Below are 27,330 nucleotides of genomic sequence, written 5' to 3'. Positions count from 1 at the left end.
GATCCATGGGTTAAGGGCTCAGTCCTGGAGACTGGTCTCTACCTCCCACTTTAGATGCCAGTGGCAAGCCCCAGGCTACTACTGGTCCTTCTGACCAACTGACTACAGACTGGAGGGTCCAACGACTTCCTCCTTAGGTTGTTTTAATTTGCTAGAGCGGCTCACAGAATTCACTTACTTATGTATACCAGTTTATTAAAGGATATGATAAAGGATAAGAATCAACAAACAGATGAAAAGATGCATAGGGTGAGCTATGGGGAAAGGGCGGGAGGTTCCATGCCCTGTCCAAGGCACCACTCTCCCCAGATCTCCACATGTTCATCAATTCAGAAGCTCTCTGATCCCAGTCCTCTTGGATTCTCATGGAGTCTTCAGTGCATAGCCAAAATTGGTAAGTCATTGGCTATTGGCTGATTCAACCTCTGGCCCCTATCTCCTCCTCAGAGATCTCAGGTGGTGGCAGGGAAGTGGGGAAGGGGCTGAAAGTTCCAACTGTCTAGTCACATGGTTGGTCCTCCTGGCAATTAGCCTCCACCCTTTGGTGGGATCCAAAACTCACCTTCATTAATGTAACAAAAGACACCTTTATCATTCTCAACACTTAAGAAATTCCAAGGGTTTGGGGAGCTGTGAGGTAAGAATTGTGGACAAAGACCAAATACATATGAGGAGTATATTTTGGTCATCTGAATGAACAAATATATATTTCTTATATCACACATGTCATTATGCATTTGTCCAAACCCATGGAATGTGCAGCACCAAGAGTGAACCCTAATGTAAACCGTGGACTCTGCATGATAATGATGTGTCAGTGTAGGTTCATCAATTATAATAAATGTACCACCCTAGTGGACGATGTTGATAATGGGAGAAGTTACGCATGTGTAGGGGCAGAGGGTAGATAGGAAATCCCTATTCACTGCACTATTTTGCTATAAACTTGAAACTTCTATAAAAAATCAAGTCTTTTTTTTTTTTAAGTTCAAGTTATAGTAGTTCATACCCTTTATTTCAGGATGCATATTATTTACATGTTGAACATCATAACTGCTTCAGTTTTTGCTTCATATAGTTGAGAATTATATATGAAAAATTATATATGAAATTATATATATGAAATATATATATTATATAAAATTCATATAGTTGAGAATTATATATGAAAAATTATATATGAAAAATTATATATGAAAAAAATTATATTTTAAATATACCAACAATGATATTGGTTGATTTATATAACTGCTTGTAACTGGATTCTGTATCTAAAATTATTTCCCATCTATGCCTGTCATTTTATGCCTATCTTTTTAATTGGAAATCTCACACACATAACCCTATGAATTATTAAATTTCACCTGCTTTGAAATCAGAGTTTTCTTACACTACCAAGCTAATTGCTTCATCATTCCCAGGGATTATGGCTGGCACTTCCATTATCCCATCATACAGATTCCTATAGTGAAATCATCTTATATTCCCTTCCCCTAAAATCCTTTATCAACTCATCCAAATGATTATTTTTAAATGATTTCAGTTCCGCATTCCCTCTTATTCTTACTCCCCAAAATTATTCAAAATCAACGCCATTTTGAACGGGATCAAGGCAAAGTGGTGTGGTATAAACTCCATAGACTTTAAGGAAACAGGAGTATTGACAATTTAGGGTACTGAGGAAATACATAATTATCAAAAGTAGAATTTGAGAAGAATTTAGATGGAAAAATGAAAGCACAGCAGGAATTAGGGGACATGTCCTTTTCTCATTTTGTTAGAGACAACAAAGATGACTATAAACATCCATTCAGAAAATAAAGCCCAGGAGAAAAATCAGCCTTAACATTTTGAATGGAGTGCAGTGCTTCAGCAGTGACATAGCACTATCACTCTTGGTCTTAATGTATTTTTCCCCTACTGTTTGTCAAGAATTCATGATCTGCTGTTAGCATTAGCCAGCTTGGTGCAGGAAAATAGACAAAATGTCAACAGTATCTTCCATAGCTCACAACATCCCCACATGTCTTTCTATGCCGTGGAATTGGTCTGATTCGTGAAAAACGGGAGTGAAAAATTTAATGAAGCACCTGAAGATTGAGAAGCCATAATTTCTTCTAAAACAAATTGGCTGTAGCTCAAGACATTCCAAGGTTTTAATATTAGTGAATGCACTTTGTAGTTTCAAAATGTTTCTAAAACTTTTACATAGCAGTAAGCTTAAGAGCATTATTCTATGAATAAATCTCTGTTGGAGACAACAGAATGATGTTTCAAAATAAGCTCTCTTCAGTAAATGAGATACATGACTTTTACTGGCCAGTGAAATCGTAACAATGTATCCACACTTGAAAACTGACTCCACTTAAAAATGTCCTTTTTAGAAAGTCATAAGAATCAATAAAGCTTTTTAGTAATGACTAGGAAAAATATAATATTTTTATTGTTTACTTTTAACTGTAATATTATAAAAATACTTAAACATACTTGGAATGTTTAATAAAAAGTGAGAATTATTTTTCTTATAATCATTGAGGTGCCCAATTAAAATGTATTAGAAATAGCACGGTCAGAGGAGCATCAGAATAAACCTGGTATCGTGGAAGAATCTGTCTTCACTATATATATATATATATATATATATATATATATATATATATATACACACACACACACACACACACACACACACACACAGAGGGAATTTGAGTTCTCCTCCATTAATTACTTTTCAATCACTTGGGCAATTTATCAAATCCATCTATACAATTGCATAAAATTGTCTACAAGTATGATAAAAATAAAATCTTCATCCTTAGGATATTCTATTGCAGAAGTAAAAGAGATTATACATGGGAAAATGCTCGGCCAACTGCAACATACTTGTGCAAAATCTAGTTACAATAATTCTGTTTCTAACACTAATTATTCTGTTGATATGTGACAGTAAGTCATTAAATTTCTTTTTCATTGTGAAATGTTTTGTATAAGAAAATGTGTATGAGATGGATGTATATATTTTTTAAGTTTATGTTACTTATTTTGAGGGAGGGGCAGAGAAAGATGGAAAGAGAGAATCCCAAGCAGGCTCTCACTGTCAGCACAGAGGTGGACACAGGGTTCAATCCCACAAATCGTGAGATCATGACCCACGCAGAAATCAAGAGTTGGATGCTTGACCGACTGAGCCATCCAAACACCCTGAGATAGGTGTATATTTTGAAAGATGATAAAATTTTTCAAACTATGTCAAGATAAAATATTACCTACGCTTTTAACATCTCTTTGCCCTTCTTGGTAAAAATTCCTCACACACTTCAAAATCCAAAAATTTAGCACTTTTTAAATATTTTCTGATAATCATCCCCTTGTTTATCTTTATAGATTTATTGTACTATATGTATGCCTAAATATGTATGTTTTGAGTTAGTTTATTTACAGAGTTCAGGGACTCAAAGTGGCTGGCTTGGGCTTTTTCACAACATGGCAGTTGGATTTCAGAAAGGAATACTCTGAAAGAAAAATCCTTAATGTGTAAGCATTTATCAAGCTTTGTTTGCATCATGCTTGCAAACGTTCTACTGGCCAAGCCTAGAGTCAGTGTCGGAGGCCACTTCACAAGATCATGGATTCTAGGAGATACGACTCATTGGGGGGTCAACGAAGCAATTATCTACCACACAGATCTAAGCGGGTAGCCTGGTGGTATCATAGAAATATTTATCCAGATTTTGGCTGCCCATATGTCAAACTAGAATTTAATGTCAGATCTTTATTACTTAGTTGCTAAGAAAAGAGAGAATAATAATGTATTTATTGAACCAGTCTTAGATGAACTGGATAAAATCTGAGAAATAGAATATAAAACCTGAGCAACAATAATAAAAGTGATTCATAATCATGGAATCTTAAACCAGAGCTTCTTAAATTTCCCCAAACATCTTCCAAGAAGTAGATAAATGCTAGATTTGTAAAAGAGATTTAATGGTTCAGTTTTGCTACTCACCTAGTTGAGAAAAAGGAGCACAGAGGCTAGGAATCAGGGAGTTCCATGGTTTACTTTTTAGTTGTGGCCCAAATTAAAAATGTAATTTATATTCTTTCCAAATAGAAGTACGCTTAATAACATGAGGATTTCTTGGTGATTACTCTGAAGAAACACTGGAAATTCTAGATTTTCTCTTATTTTTGTTTCCTTCCTTGGAAATCAGCAATAATACTATACTCATGCCCAAATCAGAGCGGTTTTCAAATAATAAACTTACTTTCACAAAAACTCTCATGCATAGTTAAAAGAACAGAAGTGTTGTCTCTGGAAGCAAAGAAACTGGATGAGTACCCATGGCAACGGTGGAATGACCATGAAATCAAGGCCTAAGTGAACAGCTGTTAGATCCAGAACATTTAGCACAACTAGTCAAACCAAGGTCAGCAGCTGGTGAAATCTGTGAAGTGAAGAGAGAGAATTCAGTGACAGGCTTTGAAAATGCTGTACATAGACATGTAGAAATTATTGTATTTGTGTTTAGATGTTGCAGAAAGGGCAATGTTCAGTTCAGCAATTTTTGCAACAATGGACAGCTAAACTGTCTTAATGAGCATCTTCAAAAATGAAACATAAAGGACAGAAAAGATGTATTGTCTGACAAGTAAGTATGGCTTAATTACAAATTCCTTGCTGACTGTAGACTCAGTTGTGTTCTCATTTATCCCTTGGATAGATTTATTGAACCACATTTTGTCACATTTCATAGCTAAAACTACACAAGTTATTTGGATCACTTTCTGGGAAAACACTGTTTCCTAAACTCTGACTTTAAATATATTACATATATATATATATATAATTTAAATTTTATAAATTATAAAAGGCAACTCACCTTAACACCTGTTATTTTTTTTTCTTTTTGAGACAGAGACGGAGGGCAGAGGGAGAGAGAGGGAAAGAATCTCAAGCAGGCTCCGCACCCAACGTGGGGCCTGATATCCCAGGGCTAGATCTCAAGACCATGAGATCAAGACCCGAGCTGAGATCAAGAGTTGATGCTCAACCAACTGAGCACACAGGCATCCCTACAGTTTCCTTATTTTTAAACGTTTCTTATTTTAAAAAAGCTTGGTCTCCCCTAAAACACAGAAAATAATGTCTCACTCTAATATTTTTTTGGTTTCTATTATTGAAGAGTCATTAGATAAACTCTAGTTTAGAGCTTAAAGTGGCATAAAGCACCAACTTCAAGAGATTAATTAGTTATTTGGAGATCTAAAATAAATATATACAAATGTAAATAATAGTATCTACTACTAACAAAATTTAACCGTAATATTAGAAAAGCCATTTACAACAAGTTCCTCAAGAATTGAGAGGAGTTAAAAGATATCCCTAGCTAAGCATGTTTGAACATTTCTCAAAAAGGCAGAAGTGGAGTGAAGGAGAAATGGTTGAGCTGAAGTGAACTTAAATGCGGAGCCAGATAGTTAACTCTTGGCTTAAAAAAGTTGTTTGACATCATCTGCAAGTCTCCATACAGAATTTCCAAAATGTTCCAGTCTTCAGTCCAGAGGTGCACGTGCTCTTTATTTATGTCAGTTAGTCCTCTTCCCTGGCCCAATCTCACCCTGGGAAGAAGCCTAGACTGGCACTTCGGATTAAAAGAGACAGCAGTGTAGTGTGTCTCAGTTAAACAGCATATTTTTTTTTTCTATTTGACCGTTTTTCTACTTAGTACATGTCTCATTTTTTTTTCCTCCAAAGCATTCTCTGCTAAACAAACAAACAAAAAAAGAAGTAAACTGATCACAGCACCAACCATGCAAATGGCTCTGAGGTCATTAATCTGTGTACCTAAACCCGCGTGCTCCAACTCACTGGCTACATAAGAATCACCTCACACTGAATAATAATTGGGACAATCAAAGAATGGTGTGCTTTCTTATGTAACTAAAGGACAAATATACAGCATAATTCAAGGTGATACAGAGTATATATTCTTTCATCTAAGTCACTGTAGACAGAAGACATGCAAGCAACTTTTAGTGTGTGTGTGTGTGTGTGTGTGTGTGTGTGTGTGTGTGTGCATGTGTAACCCAAAGCAGATACTCTTGGAGCTCTTCTTCTCATCATCTTATCCCCCCTTTGCATTGGTGGCCCACACAGAGCTACGATGGGCAGTCTTGTGTGAGGTCAGACTCACCACAAAGATCTCATCTCAAGCACAACATATGATCCTACGCCTCTCTGCCTCGGGGATTTCGCCAAGGCTTTGCAAATCTTTGTTCCAATCCTCAACCCTGGTCATATTAAAAATTTAAATATGTATATACATATGCAAGTAGTGTTTCACTGTTTTGACAGTGCAGAAAAATTCCAAATGGTCACATTAACCATTATTTTATTTAAAATATTTTATCTCAGTTATATTTTATAATATGAAACACATTTGCTTTCTTTTTTTTCTTTATTTTTGACAGACAGAGAAAGACAGAGCATGAGCAGGCAGAGACAGGGAGACACAGAATCCAAAGCAGGCTCCAGGCTCTAAACTGTCAGCACCTAGCCCATCGTGGGGCTCAAACTCACGAACTATGAGATCATACCTGAACTGAAGTCAGACACTTAACCCACTAAGCCACCCAGGTGGCCCAAAACACACTTACTTTCTGAATATATTTCTTTTATCAATTTTATAATGGTTAGTAATGTATCATTTTGTCATAATAGCTGGTCAGATTCAAAATTTATTACTGTCTGTACTTCATTTTCTTTTCTTAGATCAGTATTAAGTATTCATTTGACATTTAAAACTTGTGTATATTTAAGGTAGACAATTTAATTATTTTATATACACATATATTGTGACGTAGTCACTATAACCAAGCTAATTAATATCTGTATCACTTCAGATAGTTACCATTTTATTTTTTTTAAATGCTTATTTATTTACTTTGAAAGAGAGAGGAGAGAGAGAGAGAGAGAGAGAAAACTTGCATGAACTGAACTGGGCAGGAGCAGAAAGAAAGGGAGACAGAGAATCCCAAGCGGGATCCACTCCCAGTGCAGAGCTCCCACGATCATGGGATCATGACCTGATTTGAAATCAAGAGTCAGTTGCTCAACCTATTGAGCCACTCAGGCACTCCACCATTTGCTTTTCTTCTTTTTCTTTTGTGGTGATAACACTTAGGATCTACCCTCTTAGTAAACTTTAAGAATACAATAAAATATTGTTAACTATAATCACGTTATTGTACATTCACCTTCAGAGAAACACCATACCCCTTGACCAACATCTCCCCATTTCCTCCTCCCATCAGCCCCTGATCACTACCATTCTGCTCTCTGCTTCTCTGAACTTGACTGTTTTGGATTCCTGATGTACCTTACTTTCTTAGTAGGAGAAATATAGTATTGAGAAGAAAACTATTTTGTCCTCAATGACTTATCCTCGGAGATAGACCCTTCAGGACATATGATGCTATTGACAATGCCCACAGGGATGCTGATACAGATGTTTGTCACTAGACATTCTCACCGTGGAGGACAGGTCATCAGAAATCCGCCACTCCGAGTGTTAAAGACGTAAAGTAAAGGTGACAACAGGAACAGTACTGAAGTGGCCATAATCAAAGCACAGAGAAAGATTGAAATCTATTGAACAATATTGTATCATAAACTTTAAAGTTGCTAAGAGACTAGACTTTAAATGTTCTCACACACAAAAAAAGAAAGAAATGGCCATTACATAACACGATACACGTCTTAGCTAATGCTCACGAGTAATCATATTGCAATATAAAAATGTGCCAAATTAACACATTGTACACTTTGCTGATGGATGTGGAGTATGTCCAAGTACAGGTATCCCCCTTTTTTCTGAAAGTTTGCCTTACACCACTTTGCTTTTACAAAAGACCTGTATTAGTGAAAAGGGGTGCTAACTTTTGGAAAGCAAGGGATGCTTGTATTATTTTGCTATAAAACAGTGATAATAGTTTTTCTTATCAAAATTAAGGGAATAGAAAACAATCTAAAGAAAAGTGAGTCCTACCTATGTTTTTTTTTTCTCAGAGAAATCAACTCTGCATCCTGATAAAAATGCTGTAAGTCACATTTTGAAATGTAGACATTTGATTTAAATAGAAAATGTGTAGCATGCATTCTTGTTTCAATCTGTTTATCTCTTTATTTGCATCTGATATGTCAACTTATCAAGGAGCTCTTCAGACAAAAATGGGACTTGTGAATTAAAATAAATGCTCATGAGTTTCATCCTTCATGGACTGCCATAAAGCATGAAGATAAGATCTAGAAAAGACCGATATTTAAGTTTCTGCTTGGAGATCGACTTCTCTGGTCTTGCCAATGTTCTTTTACATTCTCTTTCTTCCAAATCTGGCAAGTATGTGATACCCTATACAGCGGTTTTTGAGAACAGAACTTGAATAATAACACTTTGTCGGTTGATACTTGCAAAAACTAAAAAGGGTTTATTTCTTAACTACAGACACAGTCAAAAGGAAGGGAGTTCTTGTTAGACGTTTCAACAAATTGAATTTTCATTAATATGATGATGCAAAATAGTAAAATATAACTCAATTGATGTATTGATTCAAATGAAAGAAAACAGAGAAGTTTAACTGATCAAAAATATATTAATTTTTTGTTTCTTTCTAAATTAAAATTTTAAAATCATTGGTACTTTAACAAATTTCCCTTCATTTTCACTAGGAGTTATTTTACAAATTTATTCCAAAGAAATAATTACCTAATGATCATTGAAGGTTAAGAAGGATGAATATTAAGTTAAATAAATATTTACAACCATTAAATTGATATAAATTTAATAATAAATGTTATATAAATATTTAATTTTTCTCAGTAAATAAATTATAATGAACAATCATGGGAAAAGCAAGAAAACATACTTTGATTCAAGGAAAAGAGGAAATTTGAACAGAACATATTTTTATGGTTAAAAAAATAAATATATGGATTTCTTAAAGCTGTTTTAATTTACAGGACGGCAAGATTTAAAAATTCTTACCCAAAAGAAATACTGAAATAATAGGAGTATTAACAAGGTTACAGTTTAAGTTTTAATGAGTTTAATAGTTAATTTTCAAATCTCAGTTGCTTTTTTATATATCACAAATGAACAATTGGAATCTGAAATTTAGGTAATGACATTTACAATAGCACCCAATAAAGGGATATACCTACGTATAACTCTAACACAAATGAAAAATGTTTATATGCAGAAAACTGTAATACTCTGCTGGGAGAAGTCAAAGATGATCTAAATAAATGCATAGTTAGTTTTCATGGATTTTAAGACTCAACAGTATGATATGAATTGTTCACAACTTGATCTATCGATCCAACATAACCCCATTCAAAATTCCCAAAAGCTAGTTCAAAGACAGTGACAAACTGGTTCTTAAGTGTATATGGAGAGACAAAAAACTAACACAATACTAAAGAAAAAGGACAAATTTGGAAGACTCATGCTACCCAATTTCAAGACTTCCTGTAAACTGCAGTAGTCAAAGCAGTGTGGTGTTGTTGAAAGAATAGACATAGTCAATGAAACAGCAGGGAGAGCCCAGAAAGAGCCAAACAAATGCAATCCATTGATCTTTGAGAAAGGAAGAAGGGTAACTAATGGAAGAAACTTTTAGAACAACTGGACTTGGAAAAATTGGATTTCCATATACGTAAACACAGACCTAGACACAGACTTTACATCATTTATAAAGATAAGATCAAAGGGGCTATAGATGTAAAATACAGAAATACACAACTTCTAAAAAGCAGCAAAGGAGAAAATCCTATAGGTTCAGTGATGAGTTTTTAGATGTAACATCAAAACGTTAGTAAATGGAAGAAAAATTGGGCAAATTGGACTTTATTAAAATTAAAAACTTCTTTGAGCAAAACATTATTAGGAAAATGAAAAGACAAGATACAGATTAGGGAAAATATTTACAAACACCGATCTGGTAAAGAAATTATATTACAAAGTACACAGAGAACTCTTAAAAATGTAATAAGAAAGCAAACAACCCAATTAAAAATGAGCAAATGATCTAAACAGAGAAGCCTCACACACACACACACACACACACACACACACACACACACACGAAAATATACAAGTGACAAGAAGAATTAAATTAGATCAAAATAAGGAGATGGTAAAAATACACACTTAGAAAAGCTAAAACTCAATAACTAAAAATACCACTCACAGGCGAGCAACAGGAATTTTCCTTCATTGCTGGGGCGGGCGGAGGGGGGGGAGCTGGGGGATCCATCATGGCACAGACACCCTGCAAGACAGTTTGGCAGTTTTCTTTCATTTTGTTTTGGTTTCCTCAAAGCTAAAGTTCTACCGTGCATTCCAAAACTCTTGCATCTAGGTAGTTGCCCAGCTAATTTAACATTTAAATTGCCACAAAAAACAAAAAAACAAAAACCCGTATACTAGTGTTATGGAAGTTCTATTCATAATGACCAAGTACTGGAAGCAGTCAGGTGTCCATTAATAGAAAAACGAATTAAGCTGTGGTACATCCATACAATGCAACAGTAGTCAGCAGTAAAGAGAAGTGAGCTCTTGAGCCACAAAAAAGACGTGGATGAATCGAATGCATACTTCTAAATGAAAGAAGCTAATCTGAAAATGCTACATGCTATATGACTATAATTACACCGCATTCTTGAAAAGGCAAAATTAGAGAGACAATAAATAATCCATGGTTGCCAGAAGTTCTAGAGAGGTAAAAATTGAATAGATGAAGCAGAGGAAATTTTTTGAGAGTAGCAAAACTATTTTGTACCATACTATAGTTTTGCATACACAACACTATGCATTTGTCAGTAACCACAGAACTTTCCAGGATGGAATCCAGAACGTGGCACAACAATCAAAGTGTATTGCAAATGCATGAACGACCTCACTGAAGTGGGTTAGGGAAAAATGTGCTGACTTAAGCGCGTTTGGAAATGAGTTCAAGATGTCCTGACCTAAGCAAGTTTGGAAATGAGTTCAGTGTAAGAACAAAGGGAAAATAAAATGGTGTCGGTCTCATTGAATAAGGCTGTTTTCCGTGGGGGTGCTGTTTAACGATTCTGGTACCGCTGTGCACGTATACTGGGATTGAACAGCTAGTTAAAAGGATAGCTGATGATGGACGGCAGATTTCTCACTGTTGGAGTGAGAGTTCATAGGGAAGTGATCCAGGGGCGCCTGGGTGGCTCCGTCAGCTACACCTCTGACTCTTGATTTCTACTTAGGTAATGAGCTCACGGTTTGTGGGTTTGAGCCCCCAGTTAGACTCTGTGCTTGGGATTCTGTCTCTCTTTCTTCCCCTCCTCTGCTCATTCTCTCTCTCTCTCTCTCTTTCTCTCTCTCTCTCTCTCTCTCTCTCTCAAAATAAATAAATAAACTTTACAAAATTTTTTAAAAATTAAAAAATAGGGAAGTGATCCATGTGGCAATGGAATAGAAGCAAAGTCGGTATGAATTTATGTAAGTCAAAATTAATATTGAATGTCTAAAACAATAATCTTAATAATGTGTCATTAAAAATATGAAGAATTAAAACTCATAGAAAATTATCACAAATGCAGGAGAAAATGAGTAGACAAAGTATTCTAAGGTGCTTACATTTTGTACAAAGAGGGTAAGATAAAACACCCACCATATATTTTCTGTGAGCAATATGGGGTAATGAAAAATGTTTAGTTGAATTAAAGTAGCAAAAGAGATTAAAAGCAAAGAGATAAAGAGAACTGAAGGATAAGAAGGAGAAATAACTAGTAGCCAGAACAAAGAAATAATATAAAATTAATGTATAATTAATTACATATAAATGCAATTAAAAATTAATATTTTTAGTTACTTAATAACACAGTTCCAAAATATATAAAATAAAAATCAATAGAACTGAAAGGAGAAATAAACCATTTCAAAATCTTAGGGTGAGATTATTGGAAAACAAATAGCAAAGAACTACAACATTAAAAAAAACTTGACATCATAAAGCATTAAATTCAAAAATTCAGAATATTTTTCAAGCCCAAATGTAATATTGATATGAAAAAAAAAATCATGTCTTTTGTGATGAAAAATGAGTCTCAAAAATTTCAAATAATAAAAAAAAATGTTCTCTATGTTGCTATTAGGCAAGAAATCAATTAAAAATAAAGATAATGAGGGGCCCCTGGGTAGCTCTGTTGGTTAAGTGTCTGACTTTCGGTTTCAGCTCATGTCATGATCTCACGGTTCATGGTGCATGAGTTTGAGCCCTGCATCAACAGTGGGGAGACCGCTTGGGATGCTCTCTCACTACCTCTCTCTCCCCCTTCCCTGATTGTGTTCTTTCTCTAAATAAATGAATAAATAAACTTTTTTTAAAAATTAAAAAAATAAATAAAGATAATGAGAAAATTATCATGTGCTCGGAAATTAGAAAACATATCTCTAAGTGTCTCACAGTTACCTAAAAGTCTATGATACAAATTAAAAGATAGTTTAGTTGATTAGTAATGAAAATGTGAAATGTCAACACGTAGGAAGGGGAAATAAACTTATGCTCAGTACGGAATGTAAAATATTAGTTGTTTATAAAAGGTGAGAGGCATAAAATCAATACCTAAGCATAAAGCCATGGAGAGAGACTATGAAATTAAACCCAGATGATAAAGAAAGGAGAAAATAATAAATGTCAATATAGAAATTAATGAAATAGGAAAAACAGACTAAAGAACATGAACAAAGGAAGTTAGTTGATTTTTTATAGTTGCTTTTTTTTTTTTTTGAACAAACAAGAATCTGCTAAATCCCTGGTGATATTAAACAAAAGAAAGAGAAAATGTATAAGTTAATAACAGAAATGTGAAAGATACCAACAGATTATTTAAACAATGAAAAGATTCACAGGGGCACCTGGGTGCTTCGGTCGGTTCAGCAACCGACTCGATTTCACCTCAGGTCATGATCTTGGGGTGGTGATCATGATCAAGCCTCACATTGGGGCTCTGCTCTGATAGTGCAGAGCCTGCTTGGGATTGTCTCTCTCCCTGTCTCTCTGCCCCTCCCCAGCTCAAGCTCTCTCTCTCTCTGTCTCAAAATAAACAAACAAAAAAGATTCACAAAGTGATCTAATGAAGACTTTTGTGCCTATAAAGAAAACCAAATGAAAAATTATGTGAGATTCATAGTATTAATCTAAGTAGTTCTCTATTGAGATCACTAACTCCATGTTACAAAAAATAGTAATAATAAGTTCTTACAAGGAAATAAGCAATACCTAGTGGCTTTGGTCAGCAAAACAGAGTTGCAAAGTGCATTGTCCGAATTATGATTATCATTTTATGTAAAGAAAAGGAGCCTTTGTGTGAGTGTTCTTAGAACCAGAGAGAGAAAATCCAAAGAAGGATAAATCATCAAAGCAAGAATGGGCCCGATCCAGAGAAAGCTCTAGAGCTTGAATTTCACCACAAAATAGGTCTCTCCCTTGAGTCAAGCACCTGTCCCTTTAACCCCGTGTCTTTGGCCGAGCTCTGTTGGGGGTGAGCATTAGGGATGCACAGAGTCTTTCCCTGCTGGAGCTGGAGCAGGGATCTTGGTTGGCCCAGGCACCGCTCTGGGAAAAGACAGCTGTGAATGCTCAGCATCCAATTTTCCAGGCCCCCTAGTGAATGGAGCATGGGCTGGAAAAGAGGCTTCAGAAGGGCGCTCAGAGCATCCTCATCAAGAGCCTTACCACAACAACGGGTATCTTTCCTTTACCTCGTCCATTCTATCAGTGATTGTCCAATGAGACCTACTGAGACAGCACTTCATGGAATTTTATCATAAAGGCATCTTCTAGTTATTCCCAGGTCCCACAGGGACGATTCATTCAATCCCTTATAATAAACACACTGTGTTCTCATAGTCTCTGGATTTGTGATCACCTATATGTGTTTTTCTGTTTTTTCAATGTGGTCTTCTGATAATTTGTATATTTTAATGGCACGCATTCTAGTGACAGTAGTAAGGCTGTGTCATACAACTTTGCACAGTGACACTTCCGGGTTGTTTGAAATTGACTACATGATATTCTAGCCCCTGCCCTGTTCCTTTAGGAGCTGGGCTATTATTCACAAAGCTATGCAACCACTTGTGTAAAGCATCCACAAGAAAATGAATGCTCTTTGTTTCCAAATACACACTGATCCCCATGCACAGACATGTACTCACAGTGACATACCTCATCATAATCTCAACATGGAGAAAATCTCTAGAATCGTATTAAATCCCCCTTGCTCCTCAAGCGATTAAAGAGACTGTGTCAAGATATTAGAGCACTTACTGTAGCCCATCTACTAGGCAGCCATTCGAAACGGTACTAATGGAGTATTGCCAAATAAAATATTTTATTATATCATACGATATTTATTTTTCTTCTTGAATATCTGTTATTTCTGGGCTTTGTTTTAAAGCCATTTTTGTTTCTTTTTCTCTCTCTGATATTGCTTTAGGAGTTAAGGTCTTAAAAGCGAGCCATGCAATGCCCCCAGAGCAGAATGTCCTCACTTCGGAGACCACTGCTGATGAAGAAAGCATAAAAATATGTCAAAGATCCATTTTCTTGTCTGCCTTCTCTCTTTCTAAAACAACTCCCAGAGAATGAATAAACAACAACAGGGGACATTTTGAAAACTTTACTCGATATTTTTATTAAATAGCATTATTTTTCCACGTAGACATTTAGATTTTAACTGACAAAACTGATGTGATAGAAATGTTAAATGACAAATTAATGAAGTTTAGCCAACGTTCTCCCTTTTATAGCACTTCTAAGCGGAAAACATTTTAGGAAAACTGAAGACTTTATCTACAACATAGAAAGTTTGCAAAAGCTAACTCCATCAGCCAGTGCCCAGGACTATGAGGTCATTGCTTTTAAGAATTTTCCTTGGTACCTCCTGCCAGAGTCTTTGTAAGTGGCAGTCTACTCTGAAATAACATGTTGGCTTCGTGGGTATAGGCATTTAGCAGGTCACTTCAAACAGTGGCAATGTGATAACAATCCTGGCAAGGTAATAAATAATAATTAAATATCTTCAATGATAATGAATTCTATTCACGTCTCTAAACACTTACTTGTTTTACACTTAATTTACACTTAATTAATTTAAGTAAAAAAATTTAAAGTAGAAGTTACAAAAGTCAGTATTTTACAAATAAAAATACACAGAGGGCTTAAGTAAGTCACCCAATTCATTAAGCACTGAAGCTGAGATTCAAATCCAAAATGAGGGTGTTCCATGGGAAATTTTCCTTAGAAAATTGATAGGTCTAGAAAAACTGTCCATTAGTCAAGGAAAACAGTAGGAAAGCCAAATCTGTGGGTAGAGGGAGGGGAGAAATTAGGTAGAGAAATATTTGACGGCATAGGAAGTTGCAAGCTCTGTGCTATCCACAGGGTAGAGAGATCCAAAGTTCAGGATGTGGATTTCATCAAGAGTAGTACATGGTCTAGAACAATGGAACCATCAACTCAGAATTCCATGCAGAAGCAAAACTTGCAGAAGACTTAAAGTAAAAGAACATTTTTTGTTTGATTTCATGTTTGTTTTCACATACTAGTAAACAACCTCAAATCAAATCAAGCCATTAGGGCTCAGACTTTCTTCTTGGTAGTTGTTCTTTCTGCCTCTTGGAACTCCCTTCTGAGTCATCTTTTCTTTCCATAAAAGTAGCTCATGAATTCAAAGAAATTCCTTAGACCTTTCTGAAGTCTTTTTTTTTTTTTTTTTAAGTAGGCCCCATGGCCAGTGCAGAGTCCAACATGAGGCCTGAACTCAGGACCCTGAGATCAAGACCTGACCTGAGACTGAGGGTCCAAGTTTAACTGACTGACCACCCAACATGCCCAGATCTTTCTGAAGTCTCAACAAAGAGTTTTACATCATATCATTGGTTATATTTCTATCTTATTTACCTGATAGCAACCTGGATCGTACCTTTGCTTTGGAAGCTATTATTTAGTTTGAGAATTATGTGTCATTTGGAGAGAGTGAGAATGAGAAAGGGTTTTATATTTCCATCCAGGAGGCCCTGCTTTTTTATCTTTAGTCCATCTTCCTCTGTCTGTATCTTTCCTACACGTCAGAAAGAAATCAGTTCTGTCTGGAAATCTATTTAACTACATTACCAAGTCATTAGGTACATACCCTATTTTTCATGCCTTGCAGGTTACAGTGTTGCCCCATTACCGCTACTAAACAACTTCTTCTTCTCCAGGGTCTTCTTTTCTCCAGTTTGCAGTTTACATTCTCCTAATTTCCTTTCAGTTCCTTACTGACGGCCATCTCCCTGATCTGATACTATTACTTTCATGCTTGGGGTCCTTCCCGATTTTACTAACCTTTCCTCAAGGTTCCTCAGGCTATGTAGTCTTCCATTTGATACTTAGTCTGAAATCCATTGCCACATATGACTAAAAGCAAGCAAAAACACTATTTTTCCAGATAATATATTTTTTCATCTTATTTCATGCCATATCATATTTTGATTTTGGTATTTAGGCCCTTTAAAGAATTGCTTTTATTGAATTGCATTTTGTTATTATACTACCTCAACACAGGTGTAAAACCTAAGAAATGACCACAAGGAAACGTAGTTCAGTATTTACAGTCATTACTTATACATGACTTAAACATCTTTCCAACAACCCATAGTGCATGCTTCTCACTGAGTAGTATCCATAAGAAAAATAAAACTCCTGTGTCAGAACTAACAGTTTACATTCCATCTAAATACCATAGGCTTTACTTTTTTTTTTTTTTTTTGATCCTAGATATCTTTATTGCTAAATTGTGGCCAACGGCTAAGAAATAAGGAAAAACTTAAGCAATAAGCTTTTCCCCAAGTCAATCTTATCCCAGGCTTGACCAATAGTTCCTATGTTTATTTCCCATTTGTTTTAATTTTCTCAAGCATTTATTTGTTCCACCTGTAGAATATAGAACTGTGTAAACTGCTTCAAGTGATTTTAGGAACTAAGCTAACTCTAAACAGGAGATCATGTGACTGTCCACATGTAGAATTTTAGAATAAAACTAATATGCTTTTCCTGCCTTTGATATAGTGAAACAGACTTGCCATATTATCCACATTATTCCATTGGGTCCTTTCTCAGGGACACCGTTATTAGAATTTCAGATGCTGTTACGACTGTGTTCAGCTCAAAGCCCAACAACCCTCACCATGTCCAACCTACTGCCAGAGAGCAACCTTATATCTTCCTAAGTACAATTTGACTACAACGCTGTTGATGCATGTTTCTGTCAATTTTCAGTATGGTTGATATCTGCACAATCTCCTTAATTTGATCCAAATCAACAGTCATGGTCTCCATCCAAGCCCCTCTAGTCAAAGTATACTTTAGTAGTTTCTAGACTTGAAGAGATTAGAGTCCTGTAACAGGTTAGACAAACATCGCATGCCTAGGATCTCAATCCAAACAATTAATTCTCAGTTGTCACATAGCTGCACAAAATTAACATCTTTTTATTTATGCATGTCTTAGAAGTAAAGCTTTACTTTTAAAATGACATATAACCTGCAATGGAGGAGAATAGAAGCAAGAACTAAAATATATTATTGATATCTTTTAATAATATGTGTGGACAAAACCACACATTGGTCATCTACATAGGAAGTTAGTGTCTCAGAATCAGTAATCCAATGAATAAGATATGAAGGAGAAGCTGTTTTGAACTGTATTTTTCAGAATAGTTGTAGGTGCCTTAGGGTTTTCATCTAGAAATTGCTTTAAATCATATAAACTGTAGTAAAGAATTAAAATTACATATGTATTCAGGAATTTAATTTTAAACTTACAAAAAACAAATACAAACTGAAGAAATGAAATGAGTAAAATGTTTAATGTTTAATTGAAGAACTGAAATGAGCAAAAACTTGGTGTGTGTTGAGCAAGAAGCATTGTATGCAACAATCCATGCTGAAAATTCTCATAGTAATAGAATCCACTTCCTTTCCACAGACACAGGAGAACCTTCAGAGTAGTATTAAATGGAGATCCCAAGTTGTAGCAGGACTTAGGAAGAAAAAGTAAATTCCTGGATCTTTGCTTGGATATGATTTCTTTTATTCTTTCATGTGTCCTGCAATCCATACATACGTATTATACACTTACCCTGTTGTTTAGTTCTCTATCTATTGCATGAATAATATTAAATTGTCTTTCACATTCAGTGTTCTGGGTCTTTATTTTCCCAGTCTCCAAAGATTTTTATGAACACCTGTTGTTAAGAAAACGACCTTTAGCTATAGAATCAGACATATCTGTATATAAAAACTCACATTGCAAATAAGACCAGACCTAGCCTAACACTTAGAAACACGAAACTAACATGGCTCATAAAAGGACATAAGAAGATCAATCAGAATCGTTGATTTCATATGAAATCCAGAAGAATCAATAAGATGAATACTCTTCATCATAAGGCTTAAGTTAGGTCATAGAGTTTAAAGAGATATTAGACAAATACTTGTAATAAAAGTGAAATTACTGTGATAATTACTCCCATAGAAGAATATAGAGTTCATAGGGTCATGTGTCATGGGGGCCTAAGTTTAGCCATCATAGAAAAACTTAGTGAAGAAATGAGCTATCGTCTTCATCTCCTAAATAGAGCATTACTGCAATAACCATGAGAACAATAGATTTTGATGTCAAAACATATTTTAGGAGAGTAAAAGATATAGGTGTTTCACTATTCAGCAACTAGAATTCTACCAACAATTGCTTAATCTTTTCTGGTATGTTTGATCATAATTATTAACTTCAAACTTTTTCGTCTTCGCAGCTGTAGTAATATCTGCACATACCAAACATGCACTTAGCAAGCATTTAGGTATGTCAAAATTATATATTTATAAAACCATCTCTGACTATATTATGGGGCATCTGGAGATAATCCCAAATTTATTATTCTTTCACCATTTTTTTTTTATGTTTAGTTTTGAGAATTAGAGAGAGAGGGTGCGCGCGCACGCGCTCACGCGCATGGAGGAAGGGCAGAGAGAGAGGGAGACGGAATCTGAACCAGGCTCCAGGCTGGCACTGTCAGCAAAGGGCCTGGCGCAGGGCTCAAACTCATGATGAGATCATGACCTGAGCAGAAGTTGGACGCTTAGCCAACCGAGCCACCCAGGAACACCCTTTTTTACCACTTTTAACGCAGTTCCTTGAAAATAATCCATAACCCGTGTATTTACATTAATCAATTAGTTATTTACGCTGCTTGCTGAGTACTGTGTAATACGTGATAGTATGAGAACACAAGAGGAACAAATAAAAAACAGAGGGCAAAAATTTCTCAAGGATAATAAAATTTGAAAAGAATAGAGAAATCTCATAATTTTAACATCTTTGTCTTTAGAACTTTGAAAATGCTTTCTCATTCAATGGTGATTAATTTTCACTAGCAAAATCTCCATGGAATCACCTGTCATTTTGATGAGTTACTGGGTAGAATTGTTATTTACTCCCCTTGTGCAGTCAATCAGCAATGCTCATTCCTTACCCAAGCCGTATTAGCACATTACCATTTCCAGAGCAAATATTAATCAGCAGGTATTATACTATGGTGCCTGAATATCATGAGCTAAGTTGTACGGAATTACAAGTCACATTAATAAAGTAGAACTCTGCAGAGATTGTTGATATATGGCAGTTATAATTCTGCTCTTACAGATCACACATTATATTTTATTTAGGTGAGAAACACCCCTAAAATAAATAAATGAAAGCTTACTCCGCTTGAATAATTTCAATTTAGAAATGAATGTGTTAACATGGCCTGTGAGTCACTGTCAGTCTTCTCCAATTTCTCTTAGGAGGAGGGTAGGATGTACTCACTTTATATTGTACTGCCCTCTGGCTGGTAAAACTTGCCGCCAGAATAAGAGATTAGTTAACATTCAACATATGTTAATTAATGTACTTTATTAAATTGTGTTATTGTTGCCTTTATTCATTCTTAGTACTTAATTCATTGCTGTAGGGGATATAGAAAAACCATTAGGGCTTTCCAAATCATCAAAACCTCACACAGCAGAGTTGGATTTTAAAATGTAGAATCCTTCCTTCCACCTCTTGCTGCTTAATATTATTATTTTTTCTCAACATGTGGAAAACCATAATTTAAAAATGTATTATATCAAATGAATAAGGCAACTTCATTTGCAAAATATATGGGGGGTTTATCCTAGGAAGCTCAATTGAATCTGTTTAAAATATTCTGTATTCAAAAGATTAAGTCTTATAAATGTACAATGCTTGGGAAAGCATTTAAGTTACTGACATATATACTCAGGCATACAATAGAACTTTTTTAATCCATGTAGTTTATTCCTTTCCACAAAACATGCTGACTAATGTCCAGGGCAGGCTAAGAACTTTCTGTTAATGTGCTACTCTGAAGTACAACAATGTACAACTATTCCCACCTGATGACTTATTACAGTTTCCAAGAGTCAACTGCATTAGGTCTTAATCCATTTATATCAGTCAGGGTAACCTGGGGAAGGTTGTGGAAACAACCCCAAAGTCTCATGGCTTTCCCCAGAAGCTTACTTATGGAAAGTCTGCTGTATGTTGCATGACAGGTAGCTATCCTCCATCAAACACCTGGACTGATTTCATCAAGATACCACAAGACATCCTGTCATTTGTGTTTTCTTTTCAATGTCTGTGTGTGATTTCCTGGTGCATGGAAAGAGAACAAGGAGAACAAACAGACCTTCCAGGCTTCATGCAGGAGTTTACACACAGTCTCCCACAACACATAATCCAAAGCTAGTCTATCACATTGTACCAAACAGACTGTAGGATAGGTTGTGCTGTGCGGGGGGATACATGGATATTTGGTGAGCATTAAATGTTCCTTCTAGTGTCATTGTAATGATGTTTTGGGGTGATGGTGGGTTGGTCCAGGGCCAGTGCCAAGAAAGAATTCTTGAAGATGTCTTTGGTGCAAAAGGGTGATCTTATTAAAGCATGGGGATAAGACCCATGGGCAGGAAGAGCTGCACTGGAGTTGTGACAGATAACTCATAATATACCCTTAGGTTGGGAGGGGTTCAGGGGGTAAGTCTCTAAGGTATTTTGGAAGCAAGGTTTCCAGGACCTTGAGGGGCTAGCTGTTATTAGGGAAACACCACTTAACTACCGTTTAACAAAACCCCAGTCACGAGACCCTTCAGATATATGGCGGGGGGTTGGGGGGGGGTGGCTAAGCTTGGAGGATGATTGCCAGCATATATCTTGGGGCAGTTGAGATAAAGGAAGTTGACTTACAGGATCCTTGAGTTTGGGATAATGTTAAGCTAAGGTTCTCTTTTGTCCCCAGCAAGGTGTCATCCTTGAGGCAGCTGAGCTTCTAGTGGGAGGTCACTCTTCTGGTCTCAAGGACCTGTCAATGGGCTATAGGTAGTAAGGGAATTTAATTTTTCATTTGCCTTAGTTTCCCACATTACCATGGCAAGCACCTAAACCCCTTTCCTTTGTTGTTGGGTAGCCAGGAGTGTCCAAGGAATACCACACAAATTCCACCTGGGTGTGTGTGTTGGGTGTGTGTGTGTGTGTCAGCCTGTATTTTGCCCTCAGCTTACCCCAAGCTCCTTCATCAATTGTGTAGTTTGATCAAATTTTAAGAAACATATTAAAGAAGAGTGAAAAAATTGAAATATAGCTAGCAAACATGACCATGTTGGAATAACTTGCTGAAGGCTACTTGATGAAAAAAGTATAATATCCAATTAAGTGTCAGTAAGATTTATGTAAAACAAGTAAATAAAAATAAGCAAAGGGCACTAAACGGATTTAAATGGATTGTGAATGATTTTAACTTTTCATTAAGCCTTTTTTAAAAAGCACATAATCCTAAATGGATGCATTATAACTATTTGTGCAAGTTGCATGAAAAATAAGACTTTCATAATCAGACTCAAATAGACTCACATTAAAAGAAAGGGCCTTGTTCTTACGTTCTATTTATAAGTGAAAATGATTTAACTTAAGATAGAATATTTGGCTTGCATGTACTATTGGCTTTACTGCATTTTACTGTACGTGTATTTTAAAAGATAGCAGTCTTATAGACTTATTTTTAATTTAATAAATTTAACTTTATTTTAAAATCTATTTTACAAGTAACTTGCACCTGAAAAGCTTACTTAATTTATTAACTTCCTTAGCATATTGGTTTTTTTTCCCACAAATCCAATGCATAGAATCTAAGTAAGCAAAGTCATATGCCGTAAAGTTTTATTTCAACTCTAAAAACTTACTAACATACATAAAGACATACAATCAAATACTGTTTTCAACCCATCTGTTAGCATTTGTAAAGCATTTGACTGTCATTTGTTAATAAACCTGAAAGGATATAAGTGAATAAGACTATAGAAATAATAACTTAGAAATTTCTATGATTAATTCTGCATTCTTAATAGGACCATATTTTGTTTATTTTTCCAAATAATGTAGCTTTTTTCCCTCTATCTTAACACTGAGATTTAAAGAACACAGAACAACATGAGACATTCTGTTACATGTTTAAGATAAATTTATACATTTACAAGTAACAATGAAGAGATCTTATTAATATATATTAAATTGCCAAGAGATATGTGAGTATGAAATTAATTTATAAAATCATCCTGCATATACAAAATTCTCTTTGGTTCAATACCCAGAAGGATGTACATTAAAATAAAACACAAAACAAGTTTCCTTTTAGCTTTCTATTCTTTTTCTCTCCCTCTTCCTTCCTTCCTTCCTTCCTTCCTTCCTTCCTTCCTTCCTCCCTCCCTCCCTCCCTCCCTCCCTCCCTCCTTTCCTCCCTCCCCCTCTCTATCTTTCTTTTTTCTTTCTTAGGAATGCAAAAATATGTAAAATCCAAATGTGTAAATATTTAGAATAAAAATGAAAAGACATATCGAGAACATTCAGATTTGAATTTATCTCCCTCTTCTTTGCAGCCAAATTACATGAAATGATAATTGTGAAAGTAATTTGCCAGTATCCTTCCTGGGTCTTCCAACATCTCCCCACCTTTATCAGGGAAAACAATTGACCAGTTTTGCTGTTTCTCTACTTTCTATTCAAATGCTAACATTAATCAATCATGTCAATTGAACATATTTAAATTCTACCTAGAGTGAATATCATTTGAATTTCAATTGATATTTGGGATGCACACTCACAAAAAAAAAAAAATTGAATTCATTTTAATCTGGACTGATATTTGGGTCAGGATCAAACCTCCTGCCAAAAAGAGATAGGACCTTCACTTTTTTGTCTTCAATGAACGTCTCTTTATTTTTTAGGATAAGGGGAAACATTCATTTCTGGGAGAGAATGAACGTAGAGCTGAGATCACAGCCTCTCTCTCTTAATGCTTGGAGCTTGTGATTGCAAATTCGTAGCTTCTCTAACTTTGATGGAAAATTTTGAATTGGAAATATTGCACTGCGATTTCATAATCCAACAGAAGAAATTTGTTTGAAAATAAATGATATAAGCACAACCTTCAAGAGAACCTCCTGCATAAAGCTTGTAGTGCCAAACAGATTTTAAAAGGGCCCTTGCTGGCTGAGCAGGGTTCCCTGTGGTCTTGTGGGCAGATCTGTTCCCAGTGGTTAGGAGAGTTTCCTTTTATTGTTGTTGACAAGCATGGCAGTCTGGTCACAGGTGTAGAAGACAGTTGAAAAAAAACAGAAATATACAAATTTTGGCTGACATTTTAGTTACATTTCCATAGGCCTGGAGTCAATAAAATTAAAGTTAAAATTAAAGACACAGGAAGACATCTAAAAGTTTTTTTTATATTGTTGGCAGTGGGAAAGCTGCCTTTAAAAAAAAAGCGTTATTTCTGTGGTTTCAATGTCAATGGCCCACATAACATTCTCACCTATAGTAAAGGAGATTAATAAATGGTTAACACCTTCCATCCATTCATTTATGTCTGCATTTAGATCACCGGGAACACCTCCTATATGACAATGCATAGGAGGGACAAATTTTTTGTATGTGGATCAAAATGGTGTGATCCTCTTCTAATATTTAATTCCTGTTTTTCAGAAATCTCACTCTCTGGCCCTTTTAAAACACCCCCCAAAGAGTTGACACATGAAAAAGTGACTATATCAGAGAAAGAAGTAGTTTTGCTAACCTACTGAAAGTACTTGTGTAAATCTACATACTGTAGAGATTCTAAGCGCAAATATCAAACAAACCAAGAACACAAACTCCCACAAATGTTAAAAATGTTTGTAAGTCACTCATTAGCCCATGTTACAGTTTAAAAATTAGAAGCAGGATTTTCACATACTGATAAATATCAGAACACTTGTTGACTGAAGCTTCCTCATGAAAATCATACTCTAATAATCATGACGATAAACCTACGTATATTACATGGAAAAATCTCTCCTAATATCTCACAGTGGCGTGATAAAATTTGGAACCCTATAAGTCAGAGAGAGAGAGGGACAAGCCATCTCTGTGCTCACTCACCTCACCAAATCTATTTATACATTATACTTCCTTTCCCTGCTGAGATTTGTTTTGACTATCACAATGTAGAGTAATTAATGCAAAATCTCCTTTCTTCCTTCCTGGAGGCTGAATAAGTTAAAAGAATGCAGATAGCAGAATGGAAGCCTCAGATTCCTTCTAAGGCATTGTCAGCAGGCTAGGAAGATCAAAAAATTAAAAGATGTATTACTTCCTGAATGCTCTGATTTCCAAGGTGCTTCTATTTCCATGACAGCCTGACCAGGATTTATTTCTAGAAACTTTGCTTTCTTACATATTTTGTGTTCAAATTCTTAAATGTTTTAATGTCTGTAAATACAGGAGATGATACCTTAATAGTCAATATTAATACTTCTAATTATAAATAAGTTATAGGAAACCATATCCATTTTTAGAAGATAAAGAACATGGTAATAGATTGTAAAATCTTCAAAGTTTAGGAAAGAAAATGTAGGGAAAGAAGGACAGGCAAAACTTCCCATGATAAAATGTCTATAAAGTCATAGTCCATGTTACTTTGTGAATCCAATTGTTTGGTATGATTGGAGGACCTGACTTCCCTTTGTAAAAGGACCAGTTAATTTTCTCTTCCATTCAATGTTTTTGTCCATTTTTGGTTCAGTTTTTGTTTCGTTGTTGTTTTACAGGTGAGGTAGTGAAAGGGACAATTTTGCATGTTGTGTCACCGGAGGAGGAAAAACAATCCTATATGTCTGTGGCTATCACAGTTTAGGATTGGAAAAAAATACAATGACCTCTGAGAGAAGCCAAGTAACTATTTCTATTTCTAGCAAAAGTTATTGGATAAATTCAGTGATTAGGGAAACTTAATCACATGTTAGAAACAAACCTAACTTCTTAGATAAATCTCCGGAAAACAATTATCAAGTTTCAGAAACTTACAAATCTCTCCTGTGAACAATAAATCACTGAGGAAGATTTAGAGACCTGGGATGACTAGGTGACTCAGTCAGTTAAGTTCCCGGTTCTTGATTTCGGCTCAGGTCATGATCTCAAGGTTCGTGGGTTCGAGCCCCGTGTTGGCTCAGAAGCTGCTTGGGATTCTCTCTCTCCCTCTCTCTGACTCTCCCCTGCTCCCATGTGCATGCACTTTCTCTCTGTCTCTCTCTCTCTCTCTCAAAAAAAAAAAAAAATAAGCTTAAAAAAAAGACTTAGAGAATTATTCTAGGAGAAAAATTGAAATGTTTTTGGGGTTAAAATTTGGAGTGTTTCTCTTGACTGTTGGATAACTTACTCCACTTCCCTTTCACTACCTCACCCCCTGATGCATGCTGATTTGCATCATCCCACAAAAAGTAAAATATTAGAACTTCAGATGAGGCAAACTATGTGAATGTTTGATGTTCTTGCTATTGTGACTCAATCTTAAACTGGGAAAAACAACAATCCCTCTGACTATAGATTCAAAAAATGATATACAAGGCTCTCTGCATATGCAGAAATTACAGAAGCTTAAAGTAAACAAGTGAGCAAGTGCCCTCGATTCACTCTCTGTTGTCTAACCAACAATTCCTTAAATATGAAAAGCAACACTTAGGCCCACTATGTCACATGAAGTATCATCTTTGTTAAATCCGACTTCATTGTGTAAGATGATGACAGTTACACATACTCTCAAAGAATATTTTCTTATGCATGAACCCAAGGGTTCTTTAAAGGGGAAATGTGTGCCAAAACAACTTTTATTCTCTCCCCAGGGTCCGCCTAGTACTGACCTCATTATAGTCACACCAAACTACCGGTCACTATTTATCTGCTCATCTCCTGTTCTTAAAACACTCTCAAACTGATATCAATAAAGCAAAAGAAAATTGGCAGAGATAACGTTTCTTTTGGAGGATTTGCTTCGACTTTCTGTTTTGGTTTTGTTGTGTCTTCTCATATTTTCCAGCTAACAGGTGCCTTCGGTAACAATATAATTTTTTCATTCTTAGAATGCAATATCAGGATTTTAATAGCATTTTTTGAGAGTAGAGAATCTTCTTTGAGTCCATCTAAAAATAATAGAAATTGTGCATCAAAACAGACAGGGCAAGAAATACGCTAACTATACCTAGACAGAGAATAGCAAGTGCTGGCTTGTCCTTGAACGCTATGAATAGATGTATCCTATTTTATGATCATGCAAATTCATCTCGTTTCAGCAATTTCATGTTTGACTTTCCAGTTCCAACTGTGGATTCCTTGACTAAATAAGATCCTGCTTATCCTGCATTTCCTAATTGTTAAAGGATAAGTCCAACAGCTTAGCATGAAAGAGTCAAAAGTTCAACTGCTTCTTCAGTGTTGTTTGCACTGTGAAGAATACTGGCCAGCATACTGGAAATCCATTTTGAAGAAACCAAAAGTTTCAGGTCAAGTGGGTTTTCAAGAAGTGGGCAGCAAGAACCACTGGCAGTCTGAACTTATATACTCTGGCCCTGTCAGGTGAATAGTCCCATTTTCCTGGGCAGTTTTCATTTGTTTGATAATACCCAGCTTTTGGAGAATGAGCAGCATTTTACTAGAAGAGTTAGTATTGGAAGAACTTATCAAAGGGCTTGAGAAAATGTGGTTGTTGCATTTCAATAATATAATCATAGCAATAATAATAATAATAATAATAATAATAAAATATGCAATGAGTACTATTTTCTGAGTACCCATGCCTACACTGAAAAATGTAGTCATCAGTTTATCATT

Source organism: Lynx canadensis, chromosome A1 (genome assembly GCF_007474595.2).
Source record: "Lynx canadensis isolate LIC74 chromosome A1, mLynCan4.pri.v2, whole genome shotgun sequence".
Lineage (NCBI taxonomy): Eukaryota > Metazoa > Chordata > Mammalia > Carnivora > Felidae > Lynx > Lynx canadensis.
The sequence above is the reverse complement of the archived record's forward strand: the minus strand, read 5'-3'. Positions refer to the sequence as shown.